Source organism: Myodes glareolus, chromosome X (genome assembly GCF_982192425.1).
Source record: "Myodes glareolus chromosome X, mMyoGla1.1, whole genome shotgun sequence".
Classification (NCBI taxonomy): domain Eukaryota; kingdom Metazoa; phylum Chordata; class Mammalia; order Rodentia; family Cricetidae; genus Myodes; species Myodes glareolus.
The window spans coordinates 3,175,795-3,189,437 of NC_142053.1; the positions used below are offsets into that span (position 1 = coordinate 3,175,795).

The 13,643-nt window shown below is 39.7% G+C and overlaps 1 pseudogene; it reads right to left on the reverse strand.

The window, feature by feature from the left end:
- Positions 1-12,188: 12,188 nt before the first annotated feature.
- LOC125415467 (small ribosomal subunit protein eS8 pseudogene) lies at positions 12,189-12,790 on the reverse strand (annotated as a pseudogene).
- Positions 12,791-13,643: the final 853 nt, after the last annotated feature.

Below are 13,643 nucleotides of genomic sequence, written 5' to 3' on the forward strand. Positions count from 1 at the left end.
ACTATCCTGAGTAAGGTAACCTAGACCCCAAAAGATGATATGGTATGTATTCACTCATAAGTGGATACTAGCTATAAACAAAGGACATTGAACCTATAGTTCACAATTCTAGAGAAGCTAAGAAACAAGGTGAACCCTAATAACATTTATAGATTCACCTGGAAAGTCAAAATAGACAAGATCGCCTGACAAAATTGGGAGCTTGGGGGTTGGGGGAAAGTGAGGGTGGAAGGAAAAGAGAAGGGGAGAAGTGAAGGGCTGAGGAGAACTTGAGGGAATGGGATAGTTGAGATGGAGGAAGGACAGAGATGAGAGCAAGAAAAGAGATATCTTGATTGAAGGAGCTATTGTGGGATTAGCAAGAAACCTGGCACTAGAGAAATTCCCAGGAATCCACAAGGATGACCCCATCTAAGACCCTAAACAATAGAGGAGAGGGTGGCTGAATTGGCCTTACCCTGTAGTCAGATTGATGAATATCTTAAATATCACCATTCATTCAGCAACTGATGGAGACAAAGGCAGAGATCCACACTGGAGCCCTGAGCAAGAGATCCACCTTGCTCAGCCTAGATACAGTAGGAAGGACCTTGGATCTTCCACAAAGCAGTGTGCCTCACCCTCTCTTAGGATTAGATGGGAGTGGGCTGGGAAGGTGTGTGGAGGGAATGGAAGGAGGGGAGGAAGTGGGAATTTGGATTGGTATTTTTTTATTTTTTCTTTACATGGGTTATTTTTATTTCTTTTTTTAAATTTTTCCATTCAAAAATTTACACTTCCTCCCCTCCTCCCATTCTCCTCCTAACTTCCCCACTCACCCTTCTCGCTCCCCCTCCCTCCTTAAGGTTCCCTGTCCTCTGGGAAGTCCAAGGCCCTCCCCCCTTCATCTAGGCCTAGGAAGCTTTGCATCCAAATAGACTATGGTCCCAAAAAGCCACTACATGCAGTAGAAACAAGTCCCAGTGCCTTTATCAATGGCTTCTCAGTCAGCCCCCATTGTCAGCCACATTCAGAGAGTCCTGTTTGATCACATGCTCGTTCAGTCCTGGTCCAGCTGGATTTGGTGAGCTCCCATTAGAAGAGGCACTCTGCCTCAGTGGGTGGACCAACCCCTCGTGGTCCTGACTTCCTTGCTTGTCTTCTTCCTCCTTCTGCTCTTCAACTGGACCTTGGGAGCTCAGTCCATTTCTCTGATGAGGGTCTCTGTCTCTATCTCCATCTGTCACTGGACAAGGATTCTATGGTGATATTTGAAATAATCATCGGTGTGATAGTGGGGCAAGGACAGTTAAGGCACCCTCTCCTCTGCTGCCCAAGGACCTCACTGGGGACATCCCCATGAACACCTGGCATCCCCAAATATAATAAATTAAAAAAATAGAAACCTCCTTGATCATGCTCACAGCTCATTGCTCCCTACCTGGGCAGGTGATAGAGTCAGGTCTACTAGGCTTGCACAGGCAGGAGAGCATGGAGATTTCCCACTGCCACACACAGAGATATTTCCAGACTGCACAGTGGTCTGCATGGCAGATTTAGCTATTACTCATATAAAAAGAATGCAAGCTCATTCTCAGGGTTAAAGTGCTGAGCATGGCTCCTACTTGGTGGCTGCAGAGCTGGAAATAATTTTACCTGCACCATTTTAGAAGTGGAGAGAGGTGGAGCCAGCATCCAGAGCAGCTGCAACCAAGCTGCTTACCATTTTAAAAGCTCTTCCAGACAATAGAGAATTACAGAAAATGCAATAAGGACAGATTCAGACATAAAAGACCTCTAAATGGGTCACAGTGTCGGATAAATGTACATAGGCTTGGGAGAGAAAAAAAGAGTATAGAGAATCATAGAATAAAGTTAATGCTTTTTAAAAAAAAGGTTAAGTCTTTAAAGAGACAGAGTATAGTCATAGATTAAAATGAGTTTAAAAAAAAGCCACGTAAAGATGGACCATACACAAAAATTCTAAATTATGTATGTTTTTAAAAAATATTTATTTGTTTATTATATATACAATATTCTGTCTGCATGTCTGTAGACCAGAAGAGGGCACCAGATGCCATTACAGATGATTGTGAGCCACCATGTGGTTACTGGGAATTGAACTCAGGACCTTTGAAGAGCAGGCAATGCTCTTAACCACTGAGCCATCTTTCCAGCCCAATTATGTATGTTTTTGTGTTATTTTTTTAAATTTTTTGACTGTGATGAGCTAAGTACAAAGAGACATTTCATTGTATGGGCTGCTAAACTAAACAAGCATGTATATTATAAAGGTATCTTGACTTCCAAATTTGGGTCTAAGGATATATTACTTTGGAAAAGATGTTCTTCTCTTGTTTCTACAGAGGATGAGAACCTGTGGATTGCTTCCAGACTGATGTGGTTTGTTAGACCACAACCCCTTGAGAGGTTGCCATGAATACCCCTCAAAAATTACTTTGCCCAATAAACACCAGGAAAAAGTCTGGACAGAACTATGTCCATATTCCCAAATATTGTCCATAAGTGTTTCTTTACATTTAAAGGGGGTATGATATAGATATGAATAATTTTCATTCGTTTGGATCTTGGTCTATTGGTACAAAAAAGTCAATTTTGTTAAATCTATAATTGTGCTCTTGATTAAGGTATTGTGTTTGTATAACTCATTTAAAAATATAATGTATAATTAAGAAATAGAGCTTAATAGAGAGTCATCTATAATAGTCATGTTCGTAGTCATGTTAGTTAGATTTTCTAGAAGTACAAAGATATTTCAGATAGATACGTATTCTTAAACTCTTTCAGAGACCTTCAGAGTATGGCATTTAAAATGTTTTAAGAACTTAGGACTTTTCATGACAATGAAACACATATGCTCCTGGCAGCACCATTTACTTCAAGAGGAAGATGAGCATTGAAGAGGCTCCTTATGGAGTTGGTTAGCCATTTGAGCAAGAAACTGTTCTTGCCTGGACTGGTTGATGGCTTGCTATGTGAACTGGACATTCAGGACCCACAGAGAGATGACTGCTAAACTTGCCTAAAGAAGGTGAGATGGTCCTTCAGAGTTCCTGCTTCATAAAAGAGTCTGCTGGACATTCTGCAGGACACAAAAAAATGTGACTGACAAACTGCCAATATAGATGGAACTGTCTTTGAAATTTCCTGCTTCATTGCAAAGACTTCTGGATATTATAGGCCAATAGACTGAAGATGAATGCTCCAATGGTACAGAAGAAATTTGGGTGACTGTCCAGGCAGTGAGATATCTCTGTCAATTCTAGAGTTTTGGAAGTTTCTTACAATGTATTTCCTGTTTACTTAGATAATATTATATTTTTCTGGAGTCTGTGATGAAGTTAAAAACTGATAGTTATTATTATAGTTTTTCTTAGTGATGATAAAAGATAAAGTAGATATAAATACTGTAACTATAATTCTTGTTTGGTACCTGTTTTGTTATGTGTAATTTTACTATAAAATTAAAGCCTTCCTTTTTGTTTAAACAGAAAAGGGGAAATGGTATGGGAGGTCCTTTTGTCTATGTGTTGCTTTCATTGATTAATGAATAAAGAAACTGGCTTGGCCCAATATGGTAGAATAAAACTTAGGTAGGTGGGGAACACTAAACGACATGCTACGTGAAAGGAGCAGAGTCAGAGAAAAGCCATGGAGCTGCTGCCAGAGTCAGACATGCCGAAACTTTAGTTGGTAAGCCACTGTCATGTGGCGATACACAGTTTAATAGAAATGGGTTAAATTCATATGTAAGAGTTAGCCAATAAGATGATAGAGCTAATGGGCCAAGCAGTCACTTAATTAATAGTGATTATTTCAGATCTAAGCTAGCCAGACAGCTGGGAACCAACAAGTAGCTCCCTCTACCAACATTGGAGGACTGGACTGAGTGATCCAGTTGAAGAGTGGAAGGAATGAGAATATGGGCAAAGAGGTCAAGACCATGAAGGATTCATCCACTGAAACATTTTACCTGAGCTAATGGGAGCTCACCAACTCCAGCTGGACTGGGAAGGAACAAGCATAGGACCAAACTAGTCCCTCTGAATGTGGTTGACAGTTGCATGGCTCAGGCAGACTGAGGGGCCACTGGCAGTGGCACTGGAAGTTATCTCTACTGCATGTACTGTCTTTTTGGGATCCTATTCTTTTTGGATGGATACCTTGCTCAGCCTAGATATAGTAGGGTGGGCCTTGGATCTTCCACAAAGCAATGTGCCTTACCCTTTCTTATGAATAGATGTGGGCGGAGTGGGAGGGTGTGTGGAGGGAATGGTAGAAGAGGAGGAAGTGGGAATTTGGATTGGTATTTTTTTTAAAAACTCTAATAAATTAAAAAAAAGAATGAAACCTCCTTTTGTTTTTCAAAGTGTCTGTAAGCTAACTAGATTGGTATAAAGGCTGTTCAGAGACCTGTCTTCTATATACTGCTTGCAGGCAATATTCCCAAAAGGAATTCTTGAGTTTATCAGTGAGTTTTAAGAGAACAATAAACTGATCTAAAGTTAATATATAGGTGACTCTTGAAAGTTCAAGTGATTAGGATACATGATTTCAAGGAAAACTATCCAGGTTTTAGCATAAGCAGGCAAACTCCATAATGGTTTAGGGCCTAGCAAGTAATGCATAAACACAGTAGCATTAACGTCATTGACTTTACTCAGGTACAAACTGGGCTCCGAAGTCCTGCCTCATTGAAAGACTATTATTATCTGCACTGAAGGAGTTGGGAAGGCTTCAACACAAAGAAGAGAAGGAAGATTGCATCTGCCTTGACACTTACCATCTGGACTCTGGCTGTGCTGGCATGGGTACTTGTTCTCATCTTGGCCTGTAAAACTCTGCAGAGAACATAGTATTGCTTCAGGAACTGACTATTGTTCCTGTCCTCTGATATCAACTGATTCTGAGATCTGCTGTCTGTGGACTTATTCCAGAAAGAATTGTTCTTGGTTGGCATCGTGAGGCCTACTGGGAATCTAGAGCTGCAATGCTTGCTAGCAACCTTTCAGCTGGTGTTCCCCTGTCATGAGGAATTTGGGCCAGATATCTTGTTTGGATTGTCACTCTCGTGTGGTGACCAGCCTGTTTAAATTGCTCCTCCCATGTAAATAAAATCCTACTTGTTTTTTTTTCAGCCACTGCTTCCTGCCCATTTCATTCTTGGAGAGGGCAAAACCAAAAGGAAACAGGAGAATTGCTGACTCTCACAGATCCAGAGCATAGAGCAGGGAAATTCAGGATAGCAGTTGGTCACAGAGCCCATTTTTTAAATTTTCTCTCATTCCTTTCTGCAGTTTTGTTCTTGTGGTTACAAGGAACTGTTTGAAATAAAACAGCATCTGGAAAGTCTTTTGTCTTCTCAGTTTACACTCAACTCTACAGGGAGATTCCCTAATTAGAGTTCTAGATTCTTCCACAGTCCAAAATGGGACAGAGATGAGACTGTTGAGTACACATTTTCTGTTCTGTTTTCTTGCCTTAGATTTCTCAAGTTGCCAGTTGTCTTGGTTGTCCTTCTTATTTCTACATCCCTAGTATCCAGAATGGGGTTTGGCATATAGTGAGTGCTTGTTAAACTCTGTATCTATTAACAGACTGAATAGACAAAACAGGCCTTCTCACAATCTAATCAACAGCAGTTTGGTTGATATAGGACCCTAAAGAATAAATGAAAATTATATTTTATAAGAATCCGATAAACCTTAATAAGTATGTCTTTTCAACAAAAAAAAAGAGAGGAAAGGAGAGAGAGAGAGAGAGAGAGAGAAAAAAATAAATCATGGAATTCACTAATGATGGGTGGACAGGGATAGGGCATAACTTGTTTGGGGACAACAAAATGAGTTGACACTACTAGGCATAACGAGCTACTGAGATCATTTTGAGTATATCTCAGATGCCAGGTGTATGTACTGGCAGGTTTTGTGTGTCTACTTGACAGAAGCTAGAGCCATCAGGGAAGAAGGAGCCTCAGTTGAGGAATTGTCTCCATGAGATCCAGCCATAAGGCATTTTCTCAATTAGTGATACATAGGGGAGGGTCCAACCCATGGTGGGTGGTGCCTGCTGGTTCTGGGTTCTGTAAGAAGGTGAGCTGAGCAAGCCATGGAGGGTAAGCAGCTCCCCTCCATGGCTTCTGCATCAGTCAGCTCCTGCCTCTAGGTTCCCGCCCTGTGTGAGTTGCTGTCCTGACTTCCTTTGGTGATGAGCAGCAATGTGGAAGTGTAAGCTGAAGAAACCCTTTCCTCCCTGACTTGCTTTTGGTTATGGTGTTCCATTACAGCAACAGAAACCTTAACTAAGACACCAGGCTTATTTATTGTCTGCAGTTGGTTCTAAGAAGTTTATTTACATGAATTTTGCCTGGTGAGGGCCAAGTTTTAGGAGTTTTAGTCTGAAAATAGCATGAAGAATAAATTTGTGATTTAAAGATAGAAAATGAGAGAAAAATAGAATATAATGGAAATGAAAAAAATTCAGGCAGGAACTAATTAAAGCCAAGCTACAGGAACAGCAGCTCCAGTTCACTTGGGATAGAGTTGAAGAGAACTTCATTCAAGAAAAGTTGAACTAGGAATGACCCAATGACTCAGAAAATTTTTGGTTTTGGTTGTTGTTTTTGTTTTGAGAAAGCATCTCAGCAGCTTGCTGAGTCCCCAGACAGGCAAAATGAAATAAGATCTTTGTTGTAATAGGAGCGGTGGGCTGCGATCTGCCACCGGCTAGTTTACACCCGAAATAATTACACAGAAATTGTATTCATTTAAACACTGCCTGGCCCATTAGTTCTAGCCTCTTATTGGCTAACTCTCACATCTTGACTAACCCATATCTAATAATCTGTATGTCACCACGAGGTCGTGGCTTACCGGCATGAGTCTAGCCAGCGTCCATCTCAGGAAGGGGAATCATGGCGTCTGCCTGACTCTTCTTTATTCCAGCATTCTGTTCTGTCTTCTCTGCCTACCTATGTTCTGACCTATCAGGCCAAGCAGAAATGGGTTAATTAATATGTGAGAGTTAGCCCATAAGAGGCTAGAGCTAATGGGCTAGGCAGTGTTTAAAAGAATACAGTTTCTGTGTAATTATTTCGGGTAAAGCGAGCTGGGAGCTGGGTGGCGGGACGCAGCGCCACTCCTTTTACAGAGTGTGGCCTGTGTTCCTGCCCAGCTCACTGATCCTTCAACAATTAACCTATGAAAGTAACACACAAACAGATGACTCACCTACATCAGATCTTGTTCAAGGGGATTTTGCTATGAAATAGACAAGGAACATGGAAAGAGAGGAAAAGTGAGTGCTGAAAAACTTTGAAGACAGTGGTTACCACAGAGAGTGGACACGCAGGTTTCAGGGGTATCAGTCTCATTTTATTTCTCAAGCTTGATTATGGATATTCAGCTATACATCCTTCTGATAATGATTATGTTACGTACATGTATGTTAGCCTCTCATTTGTACATATCCAATACAGTAGTCCAAGGCTTGCAATGGGATTTAACTTTGCAATGGGATTCAGTAGAAATTGTGTTTTAATATTTTTCCAGATTAATGATATTCATGATCATGGGCAGCAATGAAAAGAAGCTGCCAGTCAGCCACCCCATTCCAAGGGTAAACATTATGCTATGAAGGAGAGCTATGGGGGTCAGCAGATTATTATAATGTATAGTGAATCAATTCTTTTCAAGTTTTCTTGTGTGTGTGCACTCATGGAAGTGTGAAGATGCACTAACCTATGTGGAGGCAGGGGTATGTAGAGGCTAGTGGCTGATTGATGTCCAGTGTGGGAGTCCAAGTGTGACTCAGTTTCCATCTGGAGTCATTTCTGACTTAAAGGTCATTTGAGTTCAAGCTTGCCTGCTCTGCTTTTTTCTATAACCTTGAGAGCTATTAGAGACTTCTGATTTAGACCATGAGAAAAGAATACTATACTTAGTAGACAGTATACTGCTGACGACAAACCTCAGAAACATCAAGATAGAAGTGAGGCTGCTTCTGAACAGCAAGCACATGCTGGATAGGAGGCTGCTCACTCAAGGACAGGAGTGGTCTTGTGGATAGATAATGACTGACCATCTGTGCTGTGCTTTGTTCTGCTTTTCTATATAAGCAAGTTCTGAAATAAGTTCTGGGCTGTTTTGCTGCTTTGGCATGACCAGACAGACCTCCCCAATTCTATCCTGTATTCTGTTTCTTTCATCTGACTTTTCTTTGGCCTTAAGAATCCCCTATCCAGGAACCTAGCAGACCTTGTAGGAGCAGGCTCCTACAGTACAGTATCCTTCAGCATCTTATTTTTATGACTTATTTTTTATTTATGTGTATGTGTGTGACTATATTCCATGTATGTGCAGATGCCTGTTGAGTCCAGAGTGTCGCATTTCATGGAGTGGGAGTTATAGGTGCTTGTGATCCATCCAACATGGTGTCAGGAAGTGGATGGGTACATTTGAAGAGTACCAAATGCTCTTAACTGCTGAGCCATCTCTCCTGCAGGAAAGTCTGGTTTATTTCAATCAACATGCCAATCTACAGTTTTATTTATTATCTTGTAAACACTGTGAACAATACTCAGATATATTACAAAGCAGATCTCATGACTTGACTATTGGAAAGTATCACAATAAATGTGGGTATTCAGATATTTGTATTGTTGTGAATACCATTGATTAATAAAGGAACTGTCTTGGACCTGTGATAGGGAAAAAGAGTAGAGCTAGGTGGGGAAAACTAAACTGAATGCTGGGGAAAAGGAGGCGGAGTTAGGGACAAGCCATGGAGCTACCAGAGACAGACATGCTGAAACCTTGCCGATAGACCATGACCCTCATGGTAAAATATAAAATAATGGAGATGGGTTAATTCTAGATGTAAGAGCTAGCTAGCAATATGTTTAAGTAATTGGCCAAGCAATTATTTAATTAATACAGTTTCTGTGTGGTTATTTTGGAAGTCTGGGCAGCCAGGAAATGAACAGGCAGCCTCCTTACAACACCCATGAGTGCTATATCTGAGTCATATTGTATTCTACTTTTATTTTCTTTTAAAAAGTTTTTGAGATAGGACCTTGCTGTATATCCTCCCCTAGCCTTGTACTCAAGTGCAAGGTACTCAAATTCATAGCAATGACCCTGCCTCAGCTATGTGAGGTCTGGGATTATATGCAGGATTCTAACTATTTATAGATTTTTGGGAGCCTCCAATAGTTGTTTCCATAGTAACATCACTAATTACATCCCACCAAAAGTATAAGGGTCCCTTACCCTCCAAATCTCATGTTTTCAACAAAGTGTGATGCTTTTATTTTCTGAGGATAACCATTCTGAATCTCAATGTAGTATTTCCCTGTTGGCTGAAGATGTGAAACATTCCTTTCATATATTTATTGACCATTTGAAAAGTGTCATTTCACTTCATGAACATTTTGGCCATATTATTTATTCTTTGAATATTTCATTTTCTCACTTAAAAATTTTATGGAAATTAATCCCTATCAGGTGAATAGTTGGAAAATACTTTTCTCCCATTCTGTGAACTATCTCTTCACTTTGATAATTGCTTCTTTGGCTCCAAAGAAGCTTCATGATTTGATGCAATAACATCTCTCATTTTTCCTATTCAAGCCCCAGATATTTACTACTCATGTCTATTTTCATAAATGTTTTCCTCTACTAGTATCTAAGTTTTCAGTCTTAAATTAAAGTCTTTGATTTGAGTTGTTTTCTGTACAAGGTGGGAGATAGGGATCAGGTTTAATTTTTTTTCTTGTGAATGTCTAATTTTCCTTGCTCTACTCTTCATTAAAGAATCTGTCTTTTCTCTCATACATGCACCTAGTCTACATGGGATGTAGACAATGACAAAATCTCCTGAGTAAATTGGGAGCATGGGGACCTTGGGAGAGGGTAGAAGGGGCAGGGAGAAGAAGGGAGGGAAGTGGAGAAAAATATATAGCTCAATAAAAACAATTTTAAAAAGAGTCTGTCTTTTCTCTAATGTATGTTTCAGAGGGATTTTTTGATAATTAGATGACTGTAGATGTGTGGGTTAATTTATAGGTCTATTATTACATTATGTCATTCTATATGTCTTTGTTTTTGTCTGTGCTGTGCTGCCTTTTGTTACCATGGCTCTGAAGTGTAGTTGGAATTTAGGTATTGTGGTACCTTCATTACTGTTTTTCCTTAGGATAGGGAGAAACAGTTTTAGCTGTTTGGGGTCTTTTCTGAGACCATGTAAAATATGGAATATTTCCTTACTTCTGTGAAGAATATCTTTGGAATTTTGATGAGAATTGCATTTGTTGTTCAGCTGTTTCCTCTGAGATTGAAACATTCTATCTCCCAGGGAAGCTTCTTAAAGCAGAAGAAGGCAAACACCCCAAAATAACTCTAGGAAGTCGTTGAAACCAACCAGATTCTCTAGGCCCCTCCCTCCCAGAGTAACTATTTAAGATAGCTAAGGGTCATTCTCAGACAAGCCAAGTGGCAAAAAAGACTTAAACCAGCAGGGCTGCCTGGAAGAGGTTTAGACTAACTGAGTCATTTGGAAAAGACACTCTTCATCCTGTTGAACTGTCTGTAAGCTATACCATATGCTCCAAGTTTCCAGCATTTTTGAGCTGTCACCTGTTCTGGAGTGAGCTTTGGTGATGCAGCTGTCTTTTGAGTCATTTCTGCTCCTCTAAGTAACCCTTTACCCATATTCCTGTAAGTAACTCCAATAAAACTCATTGGTTCACCAAGTTGGACTTTGGTAGTATCTGTACTTTGGTTTGCTGTAGGATCCCTATCTGGTATAGAAGATTTGTGTGTTGTACCTTCCCAAGAAAAGTCTTGTCATATAAAAGAATTCAATACATAAATTGCTTTTTGTAAAATAGCCAGTTAAAATTTGTATGTATGTGTGCATATATGCATGTGTTTACTGGTTTGCTCATCTGTATGCATACTGTGTGTGTGCAATGCCTATGGAGGACAGAAAAAGGTGGCCCTTAGAAGCTGGTGTTACAGTTTTGAGGTTCTGCAAGCAGATTCTGGGAACCAAACCTCTGTTGACCAAGGTTTTTTGTCCTGCCTGGTACTGCAGCCATTAAGTCCCAAAGAATCACACAGAGGTTTACATTAGTTATAAACCAATTGACCTGTTAGCTCAGGCTTATTATTTGCTAATTCTTATAACTTACATTAGCCCATAATTCTTGTCTATGTTAGCAACATGGCTTGGCACCTTTTTCGGCAAGGCAGTCACATCTTGCTTTCTCTGCGGCTGGGTCACTGCTGCAAACTGCAGAATCCTCTTCCTAGAATTCTCCTGTTCTCATTGCCCCACCTCTACTTCCTATATGGTAGCCCTGCCTATACTTCCTGCCTGGCTACTAGCCAATCAACATTTTATTAAACAAGTACAAGAAACAAATGTTTATAGGGTAAAACTATTGTCTCACAGCACAAACCCAGGTCTTCTGCAAAAGCAGCAAGTGCTCTTAACCACTGAGATATCCCTCATATCTTCCCAGCCTCCATTATGAATATTTTAACAATATTCATTTTGCAAATCCTTGAACACGTACTATCTTTCCATCTTCTCCAATTACTTTCTTCAGTACTTTGCAGTTGTTTTAAATATCTTTAGCATCTTTAGCTAAGTTTATGTATAAGTGTTTTATTTATATTTTGGGGCTGTTGTGAGTGAGATTTCTTTTTTGATCTCTTTTTCAATGAGTTCATAGTGTATTTGTCAAGGAAATTTGCCTATAGTTTTTTGCTGTGTCCAAATATGGTTATTGGGTTAAAGAGGTGATTCAGTGGTTAAGAGTACTTGCTGCCTTCTTAGAGGACTGGGGTTTGGTTCCCAGCACCCACATCATGGTACACATACATATATGCAAGCTAAGCACTCATATGCATAAAATAGAAATAAATAACTCAGCTATGGTTATGATATCAGGGTAATGAATACTTTCTGGAATAGCTTTAGCTTGATAAGCACTGGTATTAATTCTTCTTTAAATATCCAACAGAGCTAGTAAATCTGTCCAGTCCTGGCTTTGATATGATGAGAAACTTCTTATTACTGCTTCAGTTTTTGTAAGTTGTATGCATCTGACAATGTATCCAATTTCTTTCTCCTTTTTTTTTAGAATAATAAACACCTTTATTACACAAGCTATGAATGATAGTTTATTTGCTTTTCTGGGCTTTGATCTTCCTCAGATAGAACTCCAGCTTCTTGCCTTCTAGCACATAGCCTTATGATTTGCCACATTGCCCTGGTCTTACCCTGCTGGAACTGCTCCTCCAGAAGACTGCTGATTTTGGCGTTATTTTTCCTTTCATCATATTTCTTTTGAATTTTCTTTGATCGTTTTTTGTTTAATATTTCTTCCTCCTCAGGAGTCAGCTTGGCCCCCTTCTTGTGGCCCAGGGATAGTGCATAGTGGGACTCATACCACTGTTGGTATGGTGTGCTGTCAATAAGCACAATACAGTTCTTCATGAGGGTCTTGGTGCGGACCAGCTCGTTATTGGATGCATTATAGACTACATCAATGATCTTTGTTTTGTGAATACAACACTCAGGCCCCCAGGAAAATTCACTACATCCAATCTTATGACACAGCACTTCTTATGGCCTCCTTGAACTCGTACCCTGTGTATACGATGAGGGCCAATCTTGGTGTTGGCAGCAGGCCGTCCCAGCTCATACTGCTGCTTCTTGTGGCAGGGCTTTCTCTTACCCCGGTCTTGAGGTGCTTGTGACAGCTGTTCCGAGAGATGCCCATCGCTCAGCACTGGAAGGAAAGAGGAAGCACAAAGCTTCATGGTCTAGTTTCTAAAAACCCAATTTCTTACATATCTTATAATTTAGTAAATTATATTATTTCAAAATATTTCATAATGATCTTCTATATTTCAGTCTTATTTGTTGTATCATCCTCATTTTTATATAATTTTATTAATTTTTGTATTTTTTATATTTTGAGTGTAATGAAATTTTATGTTATTTTTTTTTACAGTAAATTTCTTTTTTTTCTTTTATTGAGAATAGATTACTTTCTCATACATTATATCCTGGTTATAGTTCCTGCTACTCCTAATTCCTCCCCACCTTCTCCCCTTTGTAGATCCACTCGCTTTCTGTCTCTTATTTGAAAAGAATGGGCTTCTAAGTGACAACAACTAAACATCGCAAAATAAAATTTAATTAGATAAAGCAAAAGTTATCATATTGAAGTTGGACATGGCAAACCAAGAGAAGGCAAAAGAGTCAGAGACCCACTTGTTCTCATAGTCAGGAGTTGCATAAACATACTAATAGCTATAATATTTCCTCAGAGGGCCTGGTACAGACCCATGACTTCCTTGTGCTTGCTGATTCAGTCTCTGTAGGCTGGGATTAGAGGCGTGTGCCATCACTGCTTGGCAGAATGGCCTTTTTTACTATGTTAATCCTGCCAATGCATGAGAATGGGCAATTTTTCCATCTTCTAATATCTTCTTCAATTTTTTTCTTCAAAGACTTGTTTTTATCATAGAAGTCTTTTACTTGTTTGGTTAGCGTTATATGGAGATGTTTCATATTATTTGGAACTTTTGTGAAAGGGGTTGTTTCCCTGATTTCTTTCTCAGTCCATT